This window comes from Borostomias antarcticus (assembly GCF_949987555.1).
Source record: "Borostomias antarcticus genome assembly, chromosome: 15".
NCBI classification, from domain to species: domain Eukaryota; kingdom Metazoa; phylum Chordata; class Actinopteri; order Stomiiformes; family Stomiidae; genus Borostomias; species Borostomias antarcticus.
In genome coordinates, this window is record NC_140248.1 from 9,106,234 (window position 1) to 9,127,390 (window position 21,157).

At 50.9% G+C, this 21,157-nt stretch overlaps 1 protein-coding gene across 1 annotated transcript in view; it reads left to right on the forward strand.

Annotated features, from left to right (window-relative positions):
* Positions 1-21,157, forward strand: part of lhfpl7 (LHFPL tetraspan subfamily member 7) — a gene marked incomplete at both ends in the record, with an annotated part of 84,595 nt that overhangs the window by 40,639 nt on the left and 22,799 nt on the right. The gene's annotated exons all lie outside the window — the stretch shown is intronic.

Here is a 21,157-nt window from a genome sequence, read left to right on the forward strand (position 1 = left end):
ATTGCTACTGCCAGAAAGGAATGCAGCAGATGCTGTACTGTTGGCTATAGACTCGGGCTTTGTAGTGCTATGTCTTAAAATCCCTTAGAATTGACTTCCTCAACACACATTGGACAGTAATCTGAGAGAGAGAGTGAGAGAGGAAGAGAGAGAAGAAAGAGAGAGAGAAGAGAGAAGGGAGTGTTGTGAGAGAAGGCTACAGGAGGCTGCTCGGTGTGTTGTCCTACTGCATGGGTTCCCAAACTCCATCAATGTGGGGCTCTCCTCTGAAAACAGTGACACACCCGCGCCCCCCCAACCCCCCAAATGTGTCAATTTTGCAAGGCAGCGTTAGCTAGCCCATAACGTTACACAGCTAAGTTAGCTCGGTGGCACCTGTTGCTAGTTAACGTTATGACGTTTTCACACAATACATTCATGCCTGCGGGGGGAGGCTCTCTCTGCACTATCCACAAATTTTGTATACATCTCTCCCATTATTTATTTAGATCTTCTGACCTTTAAAATCACGTTTCATTCATAAAAACCATAGACATTTCAAAAATAAAAAACATGTTTTTCCTTTTTTTCTTCTTCTAACCATACCTCCGCAACTCCCCCGAATCTCTTTGGGGCCCCCCAGGGGAGGCCCGCCTCACAGTTTGGGAATGCCTGTCTTACTGTATCTGTCGGACTGAAGCGGGAGCTCAGGTGTGTGAGAGGAGGAGCGTCTCAGGCCTTGAAATGGCTGGATGGCCTGGTGTGTTCATGTACGTACTGTAATGAAACCATGCAGCTCTGCCTCCCAGGGCCTGGCTGGATACGTGTCAGCGTGTCTGAGTAGCATGACCCTCAGACTGAATTGGCATTTCGTTTCACTACTTTATCATACGGAACAGGCGCCCGTTGCGGCCGTTTTCCAAGATGGGTGTTGCCGAAGGAGTCCTCGGCGATTAGTTCATCCTCTAACCAAACACGTCGCACAGTTTAATTCAAAGGACGCATTCAAAGGACGTTGATTAGCCTGGTTGGAATTCCACGTTCAAGTGCGCTAGACGATGTTTCCTGTCATTGGAAGAATGGAAACCGTTTTATTAACATCTATTGTTTGTAAAGGAAACTCATGAACTGCCAGGCTTTTCTTAGACGCCTTTTAAACAAGCAAATTACTATATACTGAGAATGAACAGCCTGGGAATGGGGCTTCATTTTGGTTGTGTGTGATGTGTGTGTGCGCAGGTTTGTGTGTGTGTGTGTGTGTGTGTGTGTGTGTGCTCTCTCTGTGTGATCGCTTGGGCAGACAGGCTGCCAGCTTGCCTGGAAAGAGATGTCAGCATGTTGAGCCCTCCTCCACTCTCTAGGAGGCATGCTTCACTCTGCGTCACACACACATGCACACACACACACACACACACACACACACACTCACACACATACACACACACAGAGAGAGAGAGAGAGAGCACATACAGTACTCACACAGAGAACTCCTTCCACACTCTGTGCGTGTGTGTGTGTGTGTGTTAGCTGTATACAGTATCACGCAGAGCTCCAGGGCGGACCGTATCATTTCTCACTGTGTTATGATACCGGGCACAATAAGACTGGCACAGCGATGATGTCACCCCTCTCGTGCCACCCGCATGCAACCTGAACCTCCCTGCTCTGCCCATACCTGACCCCAGGGGAGAGAGAAGGAGATGAGAGAGAGAGAGAGAGGGAGAGAGAGAGAAAGAGAGGGAGAGAGAGAGAGAGAGAGAGAGAGAAAGAGACATAAAGAGAGAGAGAGAGAGAGAGAGAGAGAGAGGGGTAAGGGGGGAACGAGAGGAGGGTAAGAGGTAGAGCCAGAGGACAAAGGAAATAAATAAATAAAAGCAAATTAGCCTCCCGTAGACAGATGTCACTAGATACCCCAGCTAAGAAGGGTCTCAGTCTGCCCTCTACAGCCCAAGACCAGTCATCAGATCAGCTTCTACTCTCCTGTCCATCAATCCAGTTCACCCACGGGGGACCAGACAGATTACTTACAGCCCTCCCCACATTCTCAACACCGGGGGAGCTCACTGTACGCCTCTCTTAAAGGAAAACTCTGGATTTAATTACCTGGGGGTCCCAGATATCGACTTCCACTCAGCCCCCTCTGTCACTTAGCCATTCCGAAGCCTCGCTGAGGTTTGATTTATTGATCAGGACTTGGTTTTATTCGGTGTGTTTTCGGACTCATGGTATCTGGGCTCATGTTTGGCTGGCTGACAGTCGATTGGCTGTCTGTGGATTTAGCACTGTGCGATGAAGATGTCCACTTTTCTAAGTGCAGAGAGGCAGATATGCTCACACACACACACACACACACATACACACAAACACTCTCTCTCTTTCTGTATCTGAGCGGCTGTTTGCTCCAGGACACCTGATAGGGCTGTCCTCTGGCTGCGTCTCTGACCTATGTTACCCCCCCCCCACCCCCCCCCCCGCTGCTGGGAAGCTGTCAGCGGCTGCCTTCACTGGGGCTCCCGTCGATGCTGCAGAGGGTCTGCTCGATCCACGGACGGGCCCCACGGATGCGGTGGTTACGTGTAAATAAAGGGGGGGGGTGATATGTGGTTTGTGTGTGTGTGTTTGAAGCAAGGTTTCCTCTGTCAGGATCCCACCCTGCTCTGCTTTCACACCCCCTGCAGGTTGTGTGTGTGCGTTCGTGTGTGTGCGTGCGTGCGTGTGTGTTTGTCCTCGGGCCGGGGTCTAATCTAACGGGAGTTGGCCTCGCAGCCTCCATCTGCTTTCAGACTAACCTTCCCTGTTCCCAAACACTGGCCTGCAGAAGGCCAAACACACCAGTGGACCATGCACAGGTCAGCTGAGCTCAACCTGCTTCGCGCTGTTCACACATCATACCGTCACACGCATGCATAGTCATTCTTTTATTTTTTTTATTTTTATGAGAAGTAGTTTTTTATTGTTTTCCTTTTGAAACAGGTCAAAAGAACATACCAAACACAGCATACAACACAGTATTACCGGAATGCATAGTCATTCTATATTTGATTTATATATTTCGCATTTTTAATTAGTTTAGCTCCAACTCTTTTCTATTTTTAATTGCTGATTGTTATGTGTGAATGCGTCGTCAGGATTGCTAGTTCATTTCGTTGTGCAATGACAATAAAGGAAACAATCTACGCACAGAGACACCATCTCCTTCTAATGCGAACTGATGCCTGGTTGCGTATTATGCACCCAAGCCCCACCTGAGCTCACGGGACACACACACACACACACACACACGCACACACACACACACACACACACACACACACACACACACACACACACACACACACACACCATGGAACATGGCAAGATCTCCCTCGGGTACAAAACATGTCAGCACAGCTAATATCACACACACCCTGACACTCTGTATCAACACACTGCACACAAACAAACTGTCCTGTTGAATCTCCATTGTGGTATACACACACACACACACACACACACACACACACACACACACACACACACACACACACACACACACACACACCCTGTCAAACACCTTCAGTATATACACCACGCGTTCTGTCATGTGCAGTCAAAGATAGTCATCCTCTTTCTTGGTAAATAGAGCACAGAGGCACCGCAACACTATCAGTGGCCATGCTCAGTATTCAGTGTGTGTTGGTGTGTGTGTGTGTGAGTCAGAGAGAGACGGAGAGAGAGATAGAGAGAATGGAGGGGAGGATGAGAGTCTCCTACAGACCGCCTTGCTTCTGATGCAGGCTCTTTGAAGAAGAAGAAGAATCTTTATTTCTCATACAGCACAGAACGTGGAGATGAAATGTTCTGAGCTCTTAACCCATCCCAACGTCCTTCCCTTGAAGGCAGCCGGGAGCAGACGGTAGGCAGCATGCAGGGGACGCGCCCGGGGACCAACCAAGTGCTCCTATCCGCCTTCGCCAGGGACGGACAGCGTTAGCGATCTGTTCTTCTGCATGTTTTTCATATTAGGTTCTTTAGGGGAGAAACCCTTGCGAACATGCAAACTCCACACAGAAAAGAGCGGAGACCTTCTTGCTGTGAGGCGACAGTACTAGGTACTGTGCCACCGTGCCGCACCCCTCAGCTGTTATATACCCCCCCGCCCCCGGGGTTCAGTGTCAAGGACACTGCGGCACAACGCCAGGAACTGGGATGGAACCGGGGACCTTGCGATCCCCAGCCGGCCGCTCTACCTCCTGAGCTACGTGTTGGCCCGTTGCGTGGCAGTGCTGTGACCATCAATCAGCTCTGGGTCAACAGCACGCCTTTCTTTGTTGGATATAACGTACGCACACGACCCGTCGTGGAGGAAAACGCACACACAGGCGGTGCTCACTCCGTCCTCTCCATCATCATCCCGTCATCATCCCTGTAATGACAGCCTCTGTTCTCCCTGAGCTCGGCGTGGCGCACGGCCGCCTGCAAAATCATCCCGTTTACCACGCGGCATTTATAGAAATCAGTCATCACCACACATACACACACACACACACACACACATACACACACACACACACACACACACACACACACACATACAGTAGACACACAAACACACACACACACACACACACACACAGACACACACACACAAAAAAAACATACACACACAGAAACACAGACACACATACAGACTCTCTCACACTCACACACACACACACACGTACTGTACATACAGTATGGATGGATGATGAATCACAAAGGGGATGAGAGGAGAGCAGGGAGAGAGTCATCCTATCCTTTCCTTGCGGGGGGCCGGGGGGGGGGGGGTATATAACAGCTGAGGGGTGTAAGTCGCACCATCATCTGGTCAATAGGAACGTCCAGCAGACCTGATGAATGGTCCTAAAATAAATGAGAGGAAACAGCAGCTCCCCATACCTACAGTACTGCACTCTGGTATAAAGACCCCACTAGAGCTGCAGCTGTAGACAACTTCACTACTCACTGTGCCAGGGCAAGGGTGTGTGTGTGTGTGTGTGTGTGGTTGTGTATGTGTGTGTGTGTGTGTGTGTGTGTGAAAGTACGCATGTGTTAGTGTATTGATATGGGTGAATGCTGGTGTGTGTGTGAGCGTACTGATGTGTGTATGCACGTGCACGTAATGGTGTGTTTGAGTCCTGGTGCGTGTGTGCGTGGGTGTGTGTGTTTGTGTGTGTGTGTGTGTGTGTGTGTGTGTGTGTGACTGTGCACGCACACTTTATCCTTCATTCAACATGTAAATCAGTGTTTTCTGGAACTGCCCCCTCAGGAGCAGCAGGTGAAAGAGAGAACAGAAACGCACTTTGACACAGACGAGACCAGCGCTGGATGGGGTTTCCTGGAGCGGTCAATAAATATAACTTCCAATCCTGCTCATCAAGGTCATACCTCCTCCTCCATCCTAGCGGCGAAATATTCTCTTTTCTTTTTTTCTTCTTCTTAGAACATGAGGGAGCAGCGGGTATGTGTAGATGTTTATCACGATTGAGATGAATTAGTACCAACTGTTGTATACAGGGACACATATGCTTCAGAAACACAAATAACCACCGGCTATGTGTGTGTGTGTGTTTGTGTGTGCCTGTACACGGTACATGTGTTTGTGCGCGCGCGTGCGTGTGTGTTAAGCTGTGTCCCCGTGCGCTCCTTCGCCAGACAAACATGACACGCCAGAGAGACCCACAACCAGGTTGTTTATGCTGCTCAGAAGCTCAAGCAGCCGGGAGCTAACCTTGTTTACAGAGCACACACACAGTGCATCCACGTGCACTCAGCATCCCTCCTCGGTGGTCTCTCTCCCTCTCTCTCTCTCTCTCTCTCTCCCCTCTCTCTCTCTCTCTCTCTCCCCCCCCCCCTCTCTCTCTCTCTCTCTCTCTCTCTCCCTCTCTCTCTCTCCACATGTCCCATCTGAGCTGTGCATCCATTCCCGAGCCAGGAGGGAGGGGGAAGGATGGGGGAGGTGGGGGGAGTCAGGCTGGGGAAGGATGGGGGAGGTGTAGGAGTCAGGATGGGGGAGGATGGGGGAGGTGGGGGGAGTCAGGCTGGGGGGAGGATGGGGGAGGTGTAGGAGTCAGGCGGGGGGAGGCTGGTGGAGGATGGGGGAGGTGGGGGGAGTCAGGCTGGGGGAGGATGGGGGAGGTGTAGGAGTCAGGCGGGGGGAGGCTGGTGGAGGATGGGGGAGGTGGGGGGAGTCAGGCTGGGGGAGGATGGGGGAGGTGGGGGGAGTCAGTCTGGGGGAGGATGGGGGAGGTGGGGGGAGTCAGTCTGGGGGAGGATGGGGGAGGTAGAGGAGTCAGGCTGGGGGAGGATGGGGGAGGATGGGGGAGTCAGGCTGGGGGAGGATGGGGGAGGTGGGGGGAGTCAGGCTGGGGGAGGATGGGGGAGGTGTAGGAGTCAGGCGGGGGGAGGCTGGTGGAGGATGGGGGAGGTGGGGGGAGTCAGGCTGGGGGAGGATGGGGGAGGTGGGGGGAGTCAGTCTGGGGGAGGATGGGGGAGGTGGGGGGAGTCAGTCTGGGGGAGGATGGGGGAGGTAGAGGAGTCAGGCTGGGGGAGGATGGGGGAGGATGGGGGAGTCAGGCTGGGGGAGGATGGGGGAGGTGGGGGGAGTCAGGCTGGGGGAGGCTGGGGGAGGTGGGGGGAGTCAGGCTGGGGGAGGCTGGGGGAGGATGGGGGAGGTGTAAGAGTCAGGCTGGGGGAGGATGGGGGAGGTGGGGGGAGTCAGGCTGGGGGAGGCTGGGGGAGGATGGGGGAGGTGGGGGGAGTCAGGCTGGGGGAGGATGGGGGAGGTGTAAGAGTCAGGCTGGGGGAGGATGGGGGAGGTGGGGGGAGTCAGGCTGGGGGAGGATGGGGGAGGTGTAAGAGTCAGGCTGGGGGAGGATGGGGGAGGTGTAAGAGTCAGGCTGGGGGAGGTAGAGGAGTCAGGCTGGGGGAGGATGGGGGAGTTGGCTGAGGACCTCATTGATGTGGAGATAAGCGCAGGTCCAGAGGTGAGGAGACTTATAGGCCCTGTCGGCCCGCACTGTCAGGACCACTTGTTTTATTCTGCAGCCCAGCGCAGAGGAGAGGAGAGAGATGGGTAATTGGATTCAATGCCCCCCCCCCCCCTCCCTCCTAGAGATGTCTCACTTACTCGCTGTTAGTGTCACACCGCTCACATGCCTCTCTGCTCGCTTGTGTGTGTGTGTTTGTATGTATGCGCGTGCGTGTGTGTGTGGCCACGCTTGTGTATGTTCGCTCAATTGCTCTCTCCCTGGGTAACTGCCCCGAAGTCACTGATGCAATCTCACTGGTTTCCCTGAAAATGTGGGACCGGCCTTGTTTTGATCCTGAAATGAGAGAGAAAAGGAGGAAAGATGAAAACAAAGAAATGTGTGCTACGCTGTTTAACATTTCCAACTGTAGTAAGTGGGATGAAAGCAGGTGTGTGTGTGTTGTGTGTGTGTGTGAGAGAGAGAGAGAGAGAGAGAGAGAGAGAGAGAGAGAGAGTGTGTAAATAGAGTGTGTAGGGACACAGGCAAAAGGGCTATGGAACATCTGGATGCCTGTGATAGCTACGCTCAAAAGCGTTACGAGCTAAATTAATCATACCTGGAGGGGGAGAGTATGCAGTGCACCTGTGTATGTGCTTACGTAGTGTGTGTGTGTGTGTGTGTGTGTGTGTGTGTGTGTGTGTGTGTGTGTGTGTGTGTGAGACAGTGTGCGTAGTGTGTGTGCATGTGCGTACCGTGTCTGTGTGGCGAGTGTGGGTATGTGTGTGTGTAGTATGTCTGTGAGCGTGCCAGGAGTAACATTAGGAGTCCAGACACGTCCCCCCCATAAACACACAGAGAGGGGTTGGAGGGGTGGAGATGGGGGAAATGGCGGATGTATAAATCAATGGATCTGTGTTAGCAGAGTGATTGCAGTCAATACTGCTACTGAGACCTCAGCCAGGAGCACCAGACACATTACGCCGTCGCCTACCAACACTGTCTGTGTCCCTGTTGGCCCAAGGTGTTCGGCCACTCGTTAACACCCCCTCCAAACGCACTTTAACGGCCCCTCGGCATTAGAAAGACAGAGAGGGAGAGTTCCTGAACTCATATATATGAGACACTCCCATGAACAAAGTTATATTTCTCCTATAATCACCTGTCAAAGTTCAGAAAAACAGTAAAAATGTGCTGACATTAGGATTTTGTGATGGGGTTATTCAAAATCTACACTGTAAAAGTAATAATACATATTCTAATATATATTATTATATATAATATATATTCTAATATATACTAATATTCTTGCATGACATGATAGAGGGAGAGTTCCTGGACTCATATATATGAGGGTTAGGGTTAGGGGAAAAAACGCTTTCGTCGCTGGCCTAGTGGTTAATGCTGACGATTTGCAGGCATCTGTCGTCCTTAGGCCTTGTCCCTTCCAGAACGTCCTGTGACGACTGGAAAGGGTCCTCGGACAGACGTGGCCTTCTCCTTGGAGCGGGTTTTAGCGAAGAAGCCGGCGGTTCCCTGAACGGCGTCCTCGAGGCCGCGATCCCGCTCAGTCCAGGGGTGGGAGAGGGTGCACACGCAGAGCACAGCGGGGGGGGGAATCTAATTAAGTGGAGAGTGTTCTCTTCTCCGGCGCCCGATGATCTCGGGGAGGCGGCGTCCGTGATCGCTCATTCCGATAGTCGATAGGCATCAGCGCGGGGTCCTGCTGAAAGCCTCCGCGACGCAGGGAGGGGAACTCCACCGTCACGCCCCCCCCTCCTCACCACCGCCTCTCTCCCCCCTGGTCACTCGCTGCTGACTAGCATGACGAAGGGCTTTGATATCTTCATATCGGCTGGCTAGCACGGCACCGTAGCTGTAGGCGCTAGCTGTTAGCTACAGTAAGCACAGTGGACGATGCCGCATCAGCAAAGCGGGGCTTTGTTCTTCATACATATCCGGCCCTGGCTTTGCCCTGCAGTCCCATGTTAATGTGTGTGTGTATTATATCAGCATTGATTTTCTCCCCCCGCGCGTCTGTTATCGGCAGTTGAATACATCATGTTCACTGCCGAAGCGTAGCGGCTACCGGGTTTACACTGTGGTCAATGGCGGCGGGCCGAGGGCATCGTAAAGAACCTGGATATGGACTGGACTCTGCCCATACCCGAGACAAAAGAGGGCCGTCGAGCCAAACGTTATGGATCAGAAGCACTGTTCTCAGAATCCTCCTCAGCTGTAGACCCAGGTCTAATCTCCTGTCACAGCAGACCTGCAGCAGACCGGAGGTGACATCCAACACTGAGGAGGAACGAACTTTATCTTGGGGCAGGTGGATGTGTAATTACTGGCTTGTCCCCACGGGGTGAATTGTTGCTCTCTCTCTATTTCTCTCTCTCTCTCTCTCTCTCTCTCTCTCTATCTATCTCTTTCTCTCTCTGTATGTGAGACGCAGGTAGCAATGGCGGCTGTAAAACTGAGTCTAGCCTGCCCTCCACCCCCAACATGCAAAGGTTTTTATGATCATGAAACGCTGGAGGCAATCACAATGGTGAACGCTTAATTGAGAAAAATGACAGAGAGAGAACAATTCATCTATGTGAGAGGCAGGCAGAAGGAGGGGAGTATCCTGTCTTCATTCGGCCATTTTTTTTTTCAAGCCACTCGCTCAAGTGAACAAGTGAAAATTGCATTAGGAGACAACATGGGGGTAGATCGACATGAGGGATTTACCCGCTGTTTTAATTGTGCTCCCTCAGCAGAATTTCCTGGACAGAGAATGGTTGATGGCCGGTAGTTTGGGTTTGGAAGGGTGGGGTCGTGTAGGGATTGGTGTCTTGGATTAGATGTTGTTGTTTTTTGGAATAGGCTGGTGCTGGAGCTATTATGTGTGTGTGTGTGTGTGTGTGTGTGTGTGTGTGTGTGTGTGTGTGTGTGTGTGTGTGTGTGTGTGTGTGTGTGTGTGTGTGTGTGTGTGTGCGTGCGCAAATTTGTATTGAGCGCATATCACTGCTGTGAGTATTACTCCGCCGACACACCGGCGATCGCGCCAGAGGTTCTGTCAAGGCTGGGACAGTGACACATGGGCACAGATCAAAGGGCTGCCATGGTAATGAGCACCTCATTAGCGCCGTCGTTAGGGAAGCGTCTCCCGTGGTCAGAATCACACCTCGGGGGAGAGACCCGGCGCTAAAATCACTGTGGCCCTGGAGAGCCGGGGCGCGCCTCAGACCGCCAGGGGTTAATGTGGGTGAGAGCTCCTCCCTGCGCCGCCGTCTGGCCAAACACATCCCTCTCAGCCAGCCAGGCCTAATCTGTAATTATGTGTCAAACAAGAGGCCATTTATTCCAGATTAATTTATTCATCCTTCCTAGCGGCCTCTGCTGCAGGGCACTGACGGTGGGATATGGCAGGGGTGGTGCGTAGCTTGGGAGGAAGAGCGGCCGGCTGGGGATCGCAAGGTCCCTGGTTCGATCCCGGCTTCCGGAGTGTGCCGAAGCGTCCTTGAGCAAGACACTGAACCCCAAAATCGCTCACGTTCGTCACGAACCCTTGGAGCAGGACGGATGTTCTTCTGCATGGAAGAATTTCCACCAGCGACCACAGATGTGTGTTTGTGTTTGTTGTCATTCCATCGCGTGTACTTGTGTGCCGATCACTGTGTGGCAAATAAAAGCGACAGCCCCGCTTCCTCCAGCCGGCGGTAGTGAATTCTAGCTACTTCCCAAGTTATTGTCAGTGGTTTTACCGCACGTCTCAGCTGCAAAGCCCCGCAGCAAGGGGATATGACAGACAATTACCCGCCGACAGTGCGACAGCCACTTATTCGTCGCGAGATTAGCAGGCTTCGCTCGCCGTCGCCCCTGCCGGCAGGCTCTGCTTCGCCGCCGGGCCACACTTCTTTCAGGCCGAGTCATACTGAACACATCCCGCCCGTTTTTTTTTAAATTCCTCTTTGCTCCCAGACTAGACGTGTTCAGAGGCTCACACCTCATCAAAGCACAGCTCAGCCCCCCGCCCTCCCCACCCCCCCCACCCCTACTCCCGGCAGTCAGGAGGCTAAGCTGGACCCACCTCTCCACCACGTCCACTCAGGACGCTGCGATCATGCCTCCTTGGATACGCCTCATCCTAGCAGGCGGTGCGGGCAGTGGGAGGGGGGTGGCGGTGGGGGTGGGGGGTGTTCTGGGAGCTGTAGGCGTTCAGCTTTCTCCGGAGACGTTCAGGGACTGCTGAGCAGATACAGGCGGGCCGACGGAATACTGAACAGTAAGGAGATCATCTCACTCACACAGGTGACACATGAATAACTCATGTAGCCATCCATCATTGTGTTCATCAGGACCTTGTAGTACAGTGGCCATCTGGTAAGAAGATACTGGCAGTGGTTCCATAGTACCGGTCTCTCTCTCTCGCTCTCTCTCTCTCTCTCTCTCTCTCTCTCTCTCTCACTCTCTCCACCTCCGTTTCTCTCTGCTGGCTGTGTAGGTGAACCTCTCTCCGCTGGAGGCTCGTCGAGGGAGTGTGTGTGTGTGTGTGTGTGTGTGTGTGTGTGTGTGTGTGTTTTTGAATGCCAGAAATTGTAACAGACAGTCACTCCGCCTTTGTAGCTAGATACAGACGTAGCAACACAACCTAGCTTCTACAGACCCTTGATGAAGATGTCCAAGCTGAGACGGCAGAACGCCAGACAGCTCTGAAGCTTCAAGTCGTCTTGTAATGCTGCCTCTCGATGGAAGTGCCAGGCAGAGATGACATATGATGAATTAAGGTCAGACCGGTGAAGGTTAGGGCAACACACACACAGTACACACCAGGTGATTGTAATATCATTAACTTCAAAACAACGCAGACTTAGAGGGAAATTAAAGGGCACGCTTCCTACTCTCTTTCGGTGTGTTCCTCTCTCTCCCTCTCTCCTCCCTCTCTCCTCCCCCTCCCTCTCTCCTCCTGCTCCTCTCTATCCGTCACACTTTCTCAGGCCCGTCTCTCCGCTCCTCTCTCCTCCCAGATGTGCCGCATTAATTCCACAGCTGCTCTTCCCATTAACGTTCACCGTCACAGCTTGCGCACCGTCATTTCCAGCTTTCTCCATCTCCCCTCCCTGGTGAGTTCGCACCCGCGTGTGTGTAGGTGTGCGTGCGCGGTGTGTGTTTGAGTGTTTGCCGTTTGGGTGTGTTTTTTCGCTGTGCGGTATATGTGTGTGTGTGTGTGTGCGTGTGTCTGAGACAGTAGTCACATCAGTGCATCTGAGAGAGGAAGCAGCTGCCCCCCCACCCCCCCCCCCCCACCCCCCACACCACACACACACACACACACTCCCCAGTAAAGTAGTCATCACCCAGTAGAAGAAGTGATGTCAGGACGAGATATTGGTGAATTACTCAGTCATGGAGGTGTCATCAGTGGCTCCTGTCAGGCTTGGCTGTGACCCCCCCCCCCCCCCTCCAACACTCTCTCTTCTATTTGAACCATCCCTCCCTGAGAAGAGGAGATTTCAATCATCCACTCTCCACACTTTCCACCACATTACTTCCAGCTCCACTCTCACCCCGCACTACGCCCAGGGAAGATGCACTTCCTGCCCCCATCCCAGTCAGCCTCCCCTGGGGAGAGAGGACGCTCTGCTTCCCCGTACCCCTCACCTGGGAGGGCCGGCCTCCTTCTCTCCTAAACTGCCCCCAAAATCAGACTTCATGCTCTGACCTGCAGCTGGCTAGCGGTGAATAAGGAGAGCTTCTTTAAAAAAATAAAAAATAAAATCAGGCGTCACGTATGCAGGTCATACATTATTAATTTGTTTACTTTACACCCAGGGCTTTCTTATACTGATGCATTTCTTGCGAATATACGAGCGCATAAAGTGTATTTACGTGCTGCTCATTAGGCTGGTTCTGAATATTAATGTGGGCGGTAATCTGATTTGTGACTCCGGCTGGCCGTACATCAGCCGGGCCGCTCCATCCCTCCTCTCCTCCTTTCCTGCAAAAGACTCTTAATTTAACTGCGATGGAGGAGACGTGAAGGTTATACTTGCAGGCTGCTTAGCCTGATGAAGGCATAGAGGCGGTCCAAGCACGGGCTATCTATCTATCTATCTATCTATCTATCTATCTATCTATCTATCTATCTATCTATCTATCTATCTATCTATCTATCTATCTATCTATCTATCTATCTATCTATCTATCTATCTATCTATCTATCTATCTATCTATCTATCTATCTACAGTATCTATCTATCTATCCATCTATCCATCTATCCATCTATCCATCTGTCCATCCGTCCATCCGTCCATCCGTCCATCCGTCCATCCGTCTATCCGTCTATCCGTCTATCCATCTATCTATCTATCTATCTATCTATCTATCTATCTATCTATCTATCTATCTATCTATCTATCTATCTATCTATCTATCTATCTATCTATCTATCTATCTATCTATCTATCTATCTATCTATCTATCTATCTATCTATCTATCTATCTATCTATCTATCTATCATCTGGAGGACCCGGGGCTAGGATAGGGCATTTTAAACAGGAAGGACTTCGTCACACAACATTCCTGCGTTACGACGTTTAGCCGCTTCCTGGTTTTGCCTCGATTGACTCCTGAGGTAAAAGGAGCCCATGCTGTTGACAGTACAGGCGTGATGGCGCCGGATCGGGTGTGCTGTCCTCCCATCACATAGATGGGGCTAGAGCTCGTCTGGGTCGCCTTAAAGGTAATGGCGGCCTGCATATCACCATGCTACCATATTGCTGTCAAAACCTGAGCTTTGAAGCCTCGCTGCACTGGGGAGGGCGACATCCCCCCCCCCCACACACACACACACACCCGCCCTCCAACACACACACACACACACACACACAAACAAATGAACACAACCAGAAAGTGCTTGACTAGGGAGACTCAGGGGACGGGCTGGAGCTGGAGCTGTGGCCGAGTGAGGCCTGTCCCAACAGATAAAAGAATTACTGCAAATTGAAGTTTGAAGAGATTTTCTCCCTCTCTCTCCCTCTCTCTCTCTCTCTCTCCCTCTCTCTCCCTCTCTCTCTCTCCCTCCCTCTCTCTCCTTCTATCCCACTCTCTCTCTCTCTCTCCCTCTCTCTCCCCCCCCTCTCTCTCTCTCTCTCCCTCTCTCTCTCCCCCCCCCTCTCTCTCTCTCTCCACCTTTCTCTGCTGCCACTATTCTCTACTGGATTGATGACTCTCTGGTTGCTTTGGTGCCTTCTGCCCTTCAGAGAGAGAGAGAGAGAGAGAGAGGGAGAGGGAGAGACACTTGGAGACAGATGGGAATGAGACTGAGAGACTGAGAGGAGATAAAGAGCTGGAGAGAGACAAATCGACAATGAAGAAGGGAAGGTGAAGGAGAGTGATGTGTATAGAATGAAACAGTAGTTAGAGAGAGAGAGAGAGAGGCGGAGAAAGAGACAGAGTGTGTGTTTAAGAGAGAGGGATGGTGGGAGAGAAAGATGGGGAATTATATTTGAGCCGGGGGGTGATTCTCAGGGGTAGACCCCTCACCCCTAATGAGGAGCCAGAAGATTAAGTCAGCCTGGAGGTGGATCTCAACCAGACCATGATGATTTAACCTGGAGACACCAGAGTCATGGACGTATTACTGTACAGAGTACCCACTATGCGAGATGATATTCGAAAAGACACTTTTGTTATGAAGAAGTTTGTTATGAAGAAGATTGAAAGAGTGAATAGAATGGTCCACCTGTGTTGAATGCAGGAATATTACTTTAGTCTTTATTACTTTACATTTCCTTGACAAAACGATCCAGATATTGTACCCTGGTCACATCCACATGACGTCTGACCTGCAGATTGCTGTTGATCAGCCGAGCTTTACCCATAATCCCCCTGCTGTGGAGCCTCCCACCCCCCCACAGTGAACACACGTTCTTCAGACTGTGATCACACACTCACAGGAAAATGGATTTGACGACACAGCACAATGTGTCGCCTGTGGACCTTGTATCCCATAATATCACAGACAATATACAGTACTTATCTTTTCCATAAACTCTTCCTGACCTCCAGTTACGCAATACCCCTAGGCTTTATTGCATGTATGATACACTACCCGTTGCAAAGTTGTACAATATAATATGTTTTTTTCTGTTGGAATAGGAAACAAAAGAATACAAGAGTTTTGCCTCTTTCATGTTTGCGTTTGTATTACACCTTCCAGCTGATTTAGCCTCCCTGACCTGAAACCTGTTTCCCAGTCAGAGATTCTCCATATACGAATTCATTTTGGAGTTTTTATTTGCATTCCCACTAGGGATGCACCAATGTGGCCGATACCAATAACATTAACATTAACATTGCTGTCATGGCCGATGACCGATATTTACCAATGACAATAATCGGTATAAAAACAAGTTTCTATGATAATCAAATACTGAAAAACACATGTAAACACTGTTTCTAATTCCAAAACATTTAGAAAAGTTGATAAATCATAGATTTACCCCATTGTTCCCTCAAAAACAACATACAACAGCAGCTAGACAAAAATGATCGGTTGTTCACAACTGCCCTTGTTTGACGATGTTTTCCGATACCAATATATAAAAAAATGACTAAAATACTGTGCGATACCGATATGATTGCCGATATATCGTGCTAATTCCCACTGACCAGCCAGCAGCATCTGACCCCCCCTCCCCCATGGCCCTGTTGTCCCTCTGTTTGTCCTCCACCAACGCTAAGCGGGAAACTGTTGTCATCGTAACCACAAGTGCCCCCCCCCCTCTCTCTCTCTATTTCTAGCCCTGGGTGGAGAGTGGAGGGGGTTTCTGAAGGAGCTTCACTGGTGGAATTGGAATTGGTCTCTGACTGGCACCTGCTTAACATACACACACACATACGCACGCACGCACACACACACACACACACACACACACACACACACACACACACACACACACACACACACACAGGCTCTCACACACACACACACACACACACACACACACACACACACACACACACACACACACACACACACACACACACACACACACACACTTCCCAATGACAGGGCATTGATTGTGAAGGTAGCTCTCCTGATTGATGCCCTCTGTCATTCAGCAGGGCCAGGGCCAGACCTTTGCCTGGCTCCTCCCATGGGGGTCTTCAATATGTGTTATGGGAGGGAGGGTCTGCATGCCTGCACTGTGTGCCAGTCAATTTGAATCATATAAATCTGTCTGGGTGCTCTGTGAAGGCATGCAGGCTTTATACCTCCCTATTTTCAATGGAGTCTGAAAAAGTCTGATCTTTTGAATCATGTGTGAAAGTCCCTTACAGGAGAACAAAGGCTGACATCCTCTCCTGCCAGGAAACTACTACACTCTATAGTACATCGCTTATGCAGCAGCACGAGCTTCACTGTAGCATTAAGTTCCCCACATTTTCATGTATTATTCAGTATTGTAGCATATTGTTTATTGCTTATAGAGTTACATTTTGATATTGACTTAGCGATGCATACAGTAATTGTTTTTTTAATATTTGCTACTGTAATGTTTACGGGGGGGGGGGGGGGGTATTGTAAGTGAATGTTGAGCTTCTAAAGATATTCACGCGGAAGTCTGGCGTAGATAGCGCTTCTACTAGTCGACCATGAAGTCTTTTCATGCCGTGGTTTTGCATTTAAAATGTGCCACAAACCCTAAACCCTCCCACTGCCGCTCTCCAACCCTCTTTTCCTGTTGCTTCCCAGCGGGCCATGAAGACAAATCTCCCCGCCGCCATATGGGCCTAATCCTTCAGTGGGGACGGAGCTGAAAGAGCTGTGTTTGTCCACGGTCTGTCCATCTTCGCCCGCAAAAAAAGACACGCATTAGTAGCAGTTGGACAAAGCGGGGCTAAAGAGGGGGTAGTTCTTTAGGAGGGACCTGGGGTGGAAAGGAGATGGAGGCCCGAGGAGCTCCTGTTTTGCATCGCAATGGGCTGATAGGACTAGCAGGCAGGGTGAAGTCATGGGGCTGGCCAGACACCAGATGGGGCCGGGCTCTGCTCCTCCATGGAGGATTGTTTTTTGGGGGTAGAGGACGCCCTGGCCGCCCCGCTCTCAGCTATTGAAGGCCGGAGGCGCAGTTTTTAAGCCATTCACCCTCGGGCAGAATGGTCTGTGAATGGAACCAGCCAGAAACAGGAGAGAAAGAGAGGAAAGAAAGAGGGGAGGAGCAATTTCTCCTTTTCCCAGAGAGAGAGAGAGAAAAGAGAGAGAGAAAAGAGAGAGTGGCTTGTGTTTTCAAACATTTCATTCAATGGGAGGAGGTACATAGTCCGTTTGGGGGGTGTTGATACCGTTGTGAGTCTTCTAAGAAGTTTCTTCTAGTTCACGAAACACTGGAGTAAACAGTGGAATGCAGAACCAGCTCCTTTTGTGTGCTAGATAGACTGAGCAGTTTATAACAGTGAGCCGAGGTCAGGGTTAGCTTTTGATTACCTCCTATTGATTCCCAATAGAGCTCCATGGCCACTGGGCTGTTCTCATCACCCTCCTAACCAATGCGATTCCGACTTCACGCTGCATGGAGCTGTTAATGACCATGTCCGCGCCCCGAGATTGAATTATCTGCTTTAACCGAACTCCTCACGGTCTATATCCCCCATGTCCTGTCCTCAAGTCTAATTGGCTGGTGTCATAGCGATGTACTGTACTGTACTGTATGGACTCGTGGATTAAATCAATGCAGTTTTCTACTGAACAACACACCTCGCCCGCTCACCGCCGTTCTCTCTCTCCCTCTCGCCGTAACTCATGGCGACAGGGCGGCGCGCTGGAAAGCGCCGGGACGCGGCGGTCAGAGTGCGTGGCTCTGCAGCGGGCGGGCGGGCTGTGCCACTAACCCTCGCCATTACTCCTCGCGTCAGCCGCTCGCTTCCCGCACCGCTAACCTTGGTCGCGGCGAGAGAGAGAGAGAGACAGAGAGAGAGAGAGAGAGAGAGAGAGAGAGAGAGAAAGAAGTGTGGCTTCCCTCCGCATTCTTTATGTCTTTTATAACCTTTTAAAAAATGTCCGTCCTCATTCCAAAGTCTGTAATCTCCATCCATCTCTGTCGGGCGGCAAATGCGCCCGGAACGAAATAATCGTATTTCAGTGACATTAAACAGCCAATAGCCCCCATCATTGGGAGAAACCGGAGTAACCAGGTTAGGAATGCAGCCTCACATTCATCAGCTGTCAGGCAGGACAGCGGCAGACATGCGCCGCCTGGCCGACGGCCCCCGTGCTGCCCGCTAGGCTGTAGAGGCCAGGGAAGGATGGGAGGAGAAGGAGCAGGACCACGCTGGACATTTGAGTTAATATGGCGGTATAAGCCGAGATGAGCGCGCCCCAAGGTGGGTTAGGGGTCTCTTGGTGGTGGCGGACTAAGGGGACGCGTACACCCTCTGGGCCCCCCCAGCAGGCACGTCAGCGCCACTCCAGCTGGAGTTTGAACAAGCCCCCTTCCCCGCAAAACCACTGTCCTGTTTTGCTTGAGAGGACTGCTGTGAGGCCTTCTTCAGGCGCCGGTATTCATTTCAGACGTCTGTATTGTTTGTCCCGGAGATGAGACGCGTGTATCAGTTGGCGGGCGGGATGTCATTCATCATTGTCTACATGCGTTCTAGTTTGCTCTGGGTGGAAGACAGATGAAGAGAACTGAGTGTTGTCTCCACTGGGGATGGGGAGTGTGTCTCAGTCCTGGTGCTGATAAAGGAGGCATGGCCTTTCCTGAAATTGTATTCCATCTCCACTCGAGATGTAAGTATCTGCAGATATGAGTAATGAAAAACCCGGAATAATATGTTTTTCTTTTGTAGTTGCGTGGTACACAACCTTGTTTGGGTTGCTCTTGAGGAGATGAAGTGCATGTATTTGTTTGTGTGTGTGTGTGTGTGTGTGTGTGTGTGTGTGTGTGTGTGGTGTGTGTGTGTCTGTACGTACAAAGATTGTGATCGGTAATCATTTTGTACGCGAAAATGAGCTGCTTCATCAATCAAGTGCCATTCGTTAAAGGTCTCGTCATGTCAGAGGGAATGTATTCCGGGCGAATAAAAAAGTAATTATCCTTTATCATCAGCTAGAGGGGACTTGACATAATTAGATTTTTGTTTTGTTTTAAGTTGATTTGGGCTTCCTGTCCAGGGGGATTAAATGTATCAAGGAATCGTTAAAACGTCACCAGTGTCTTATGTCTTAACGCCCTTGGAGATTGATGGCCATACAAGCTGCTCTACACTCCTTTTAAGTGATAGTAGTTAGTGTGTGTGTGTGTGTGTCAGCTTCTGTCCTTTGCATTTCATCATACAGTGAGATGTAATTCCATATGGTGTTTGGGGAGGTCATTGCCAAGGTCTCTGTATGTTCTGCATGTACAGTAGCTGATATGACAGTAACCAATTATCGAACACAGCTGTACGTTCTGAGTACGTTCTGATTGGCCACGACCCACAACACCAGTCAGGGTCCTTGATTTGCATACAGCAGCTCCACCCCCTATGATGGGTTTTTGATGTTCTGCTGCAGAGGGAGACCTGGAATGAATAGTTAATGCTGTTACATCCATATGTCACAATACCAGGGCCATCAGGCTACAGCTCAACACGAGCAATGTCACTTAGACTGACTCATGAAGGTGAGAGGAGGGGAGGGGAGGAGAGGAGGAGAGGAGAGGGGGTCTCTCCTCTCCTCCTCTCCTCTCCCTCTCCTCTCCTCCTCTCCTCCTCTCCTCCCCTCCTCTCCTCTTCTCCTGGACAGAGGACAGTTCCAATCACAGTCCACTTTTTTTTTTACTGCACCCCTCTCCTCTGAAAAGATAGAGGTAACCGTGAGAGAGTGAGTGAACGAGTGAGTGAACAAGTGAGTGAACAAGTGAGTGAGTGAGTGAGTGAGTGAGTGAGTGAGTAAACAAGTGAGTGAACAAGTGAGTGAGTGAGTGAGTGAGTGAGTGAGTGAGTGAGTGAGTGAGTGAGGAGAGAGAGAGAGAGAGAAAGGCAAGTTGAAATCCATATACATGATTTATACCAGTGTGGCTGCGTGCGGTCGGCTTGAGTTATCTTTTATTTATGAGGGCTTCAGCAGCAAGGCGCCCAGATGTTAAGCTGTGCGGGGATCTCATCTCGCCAGAGTCGCTCCTTGGCAATAAAGCCAGGGCAGGGGAGAGAGAGAGGGGTGCAGGCAGGCGGTGACGGAGGGGGGGGGGGGGGGGGGGATGGATGGATTTCTGCCTTTACCGGTGTGGAGACATGCAGGTTCTGTCTTCTCTGACCAAGGGCTGTCGACTAGAGCGGGCCGCCTCAGGCAGAGGGCTGTGAGGCTTCTGTCGGATTTTTACTCTTTATCTAAAAAATTTTTTTTCTACAGAAAAGACAGAAAAAAAAAAAGAAAGAAAAAAAAAACTTATATAAGAAGAGAACGTGTTGCAGAAATCATTTTCTGAGCTCGGCGTTTTCATCCTGCAACATATTATTCATCTTTGGAGTGGAAATGCACCTCGTCCCTCTCGTGTCAACAGCTCATCTAGGCCCGCTAAAGATACATTATGATAATGAAATCCTCGCCGTCAGCCTCGGCGAATCAGACGCGGGGCGCCGCGGAGAGCCACGCATCAGGCTGACCTCACATTAGCATGAGATAGATATGAGAACCACATTTCACACCGGAATGGCAGCAATAAAGATGTCAACTAATGTTGTAAGGTTGCGAATACCGCATCTACCCTCTAGCTAACAGGGAGGAATGGCCTCTGCCTGGCAGCTCAACATTTCCAGGACTCCGCCAGCGTTGGCTGCTGTATCATAACACGCATATCAAGTTGACAGATCGCCCACAGCCCCAGACTGTGGGATGGGGGGGGGGGGGGGGGGGGTGATCGGCGAGGGGTCGATTTGTGAACTGTAACAGGTGGAAAAGGTTACGCGACGGCCAGGTCACCGAAACCCCCGAGGAACCAGAACCCACATACATGTTTAAGCTGAAATGTTCGCTTCGCTCAAGGTTTTTCCTGTCCACTACCATTTTGAATTGAACTGCCGACCAGGCGCCATATTTCAAGCATCATATCACCGGAGCATGCCCCCCCCCCCCCAGACTGGTCATGTGATTTCTCTAAGCCTCCGCCCCACTAGTTAATGGGCTCTCTGCTGCCTGCTGATATCCATCCCCTTTAATCC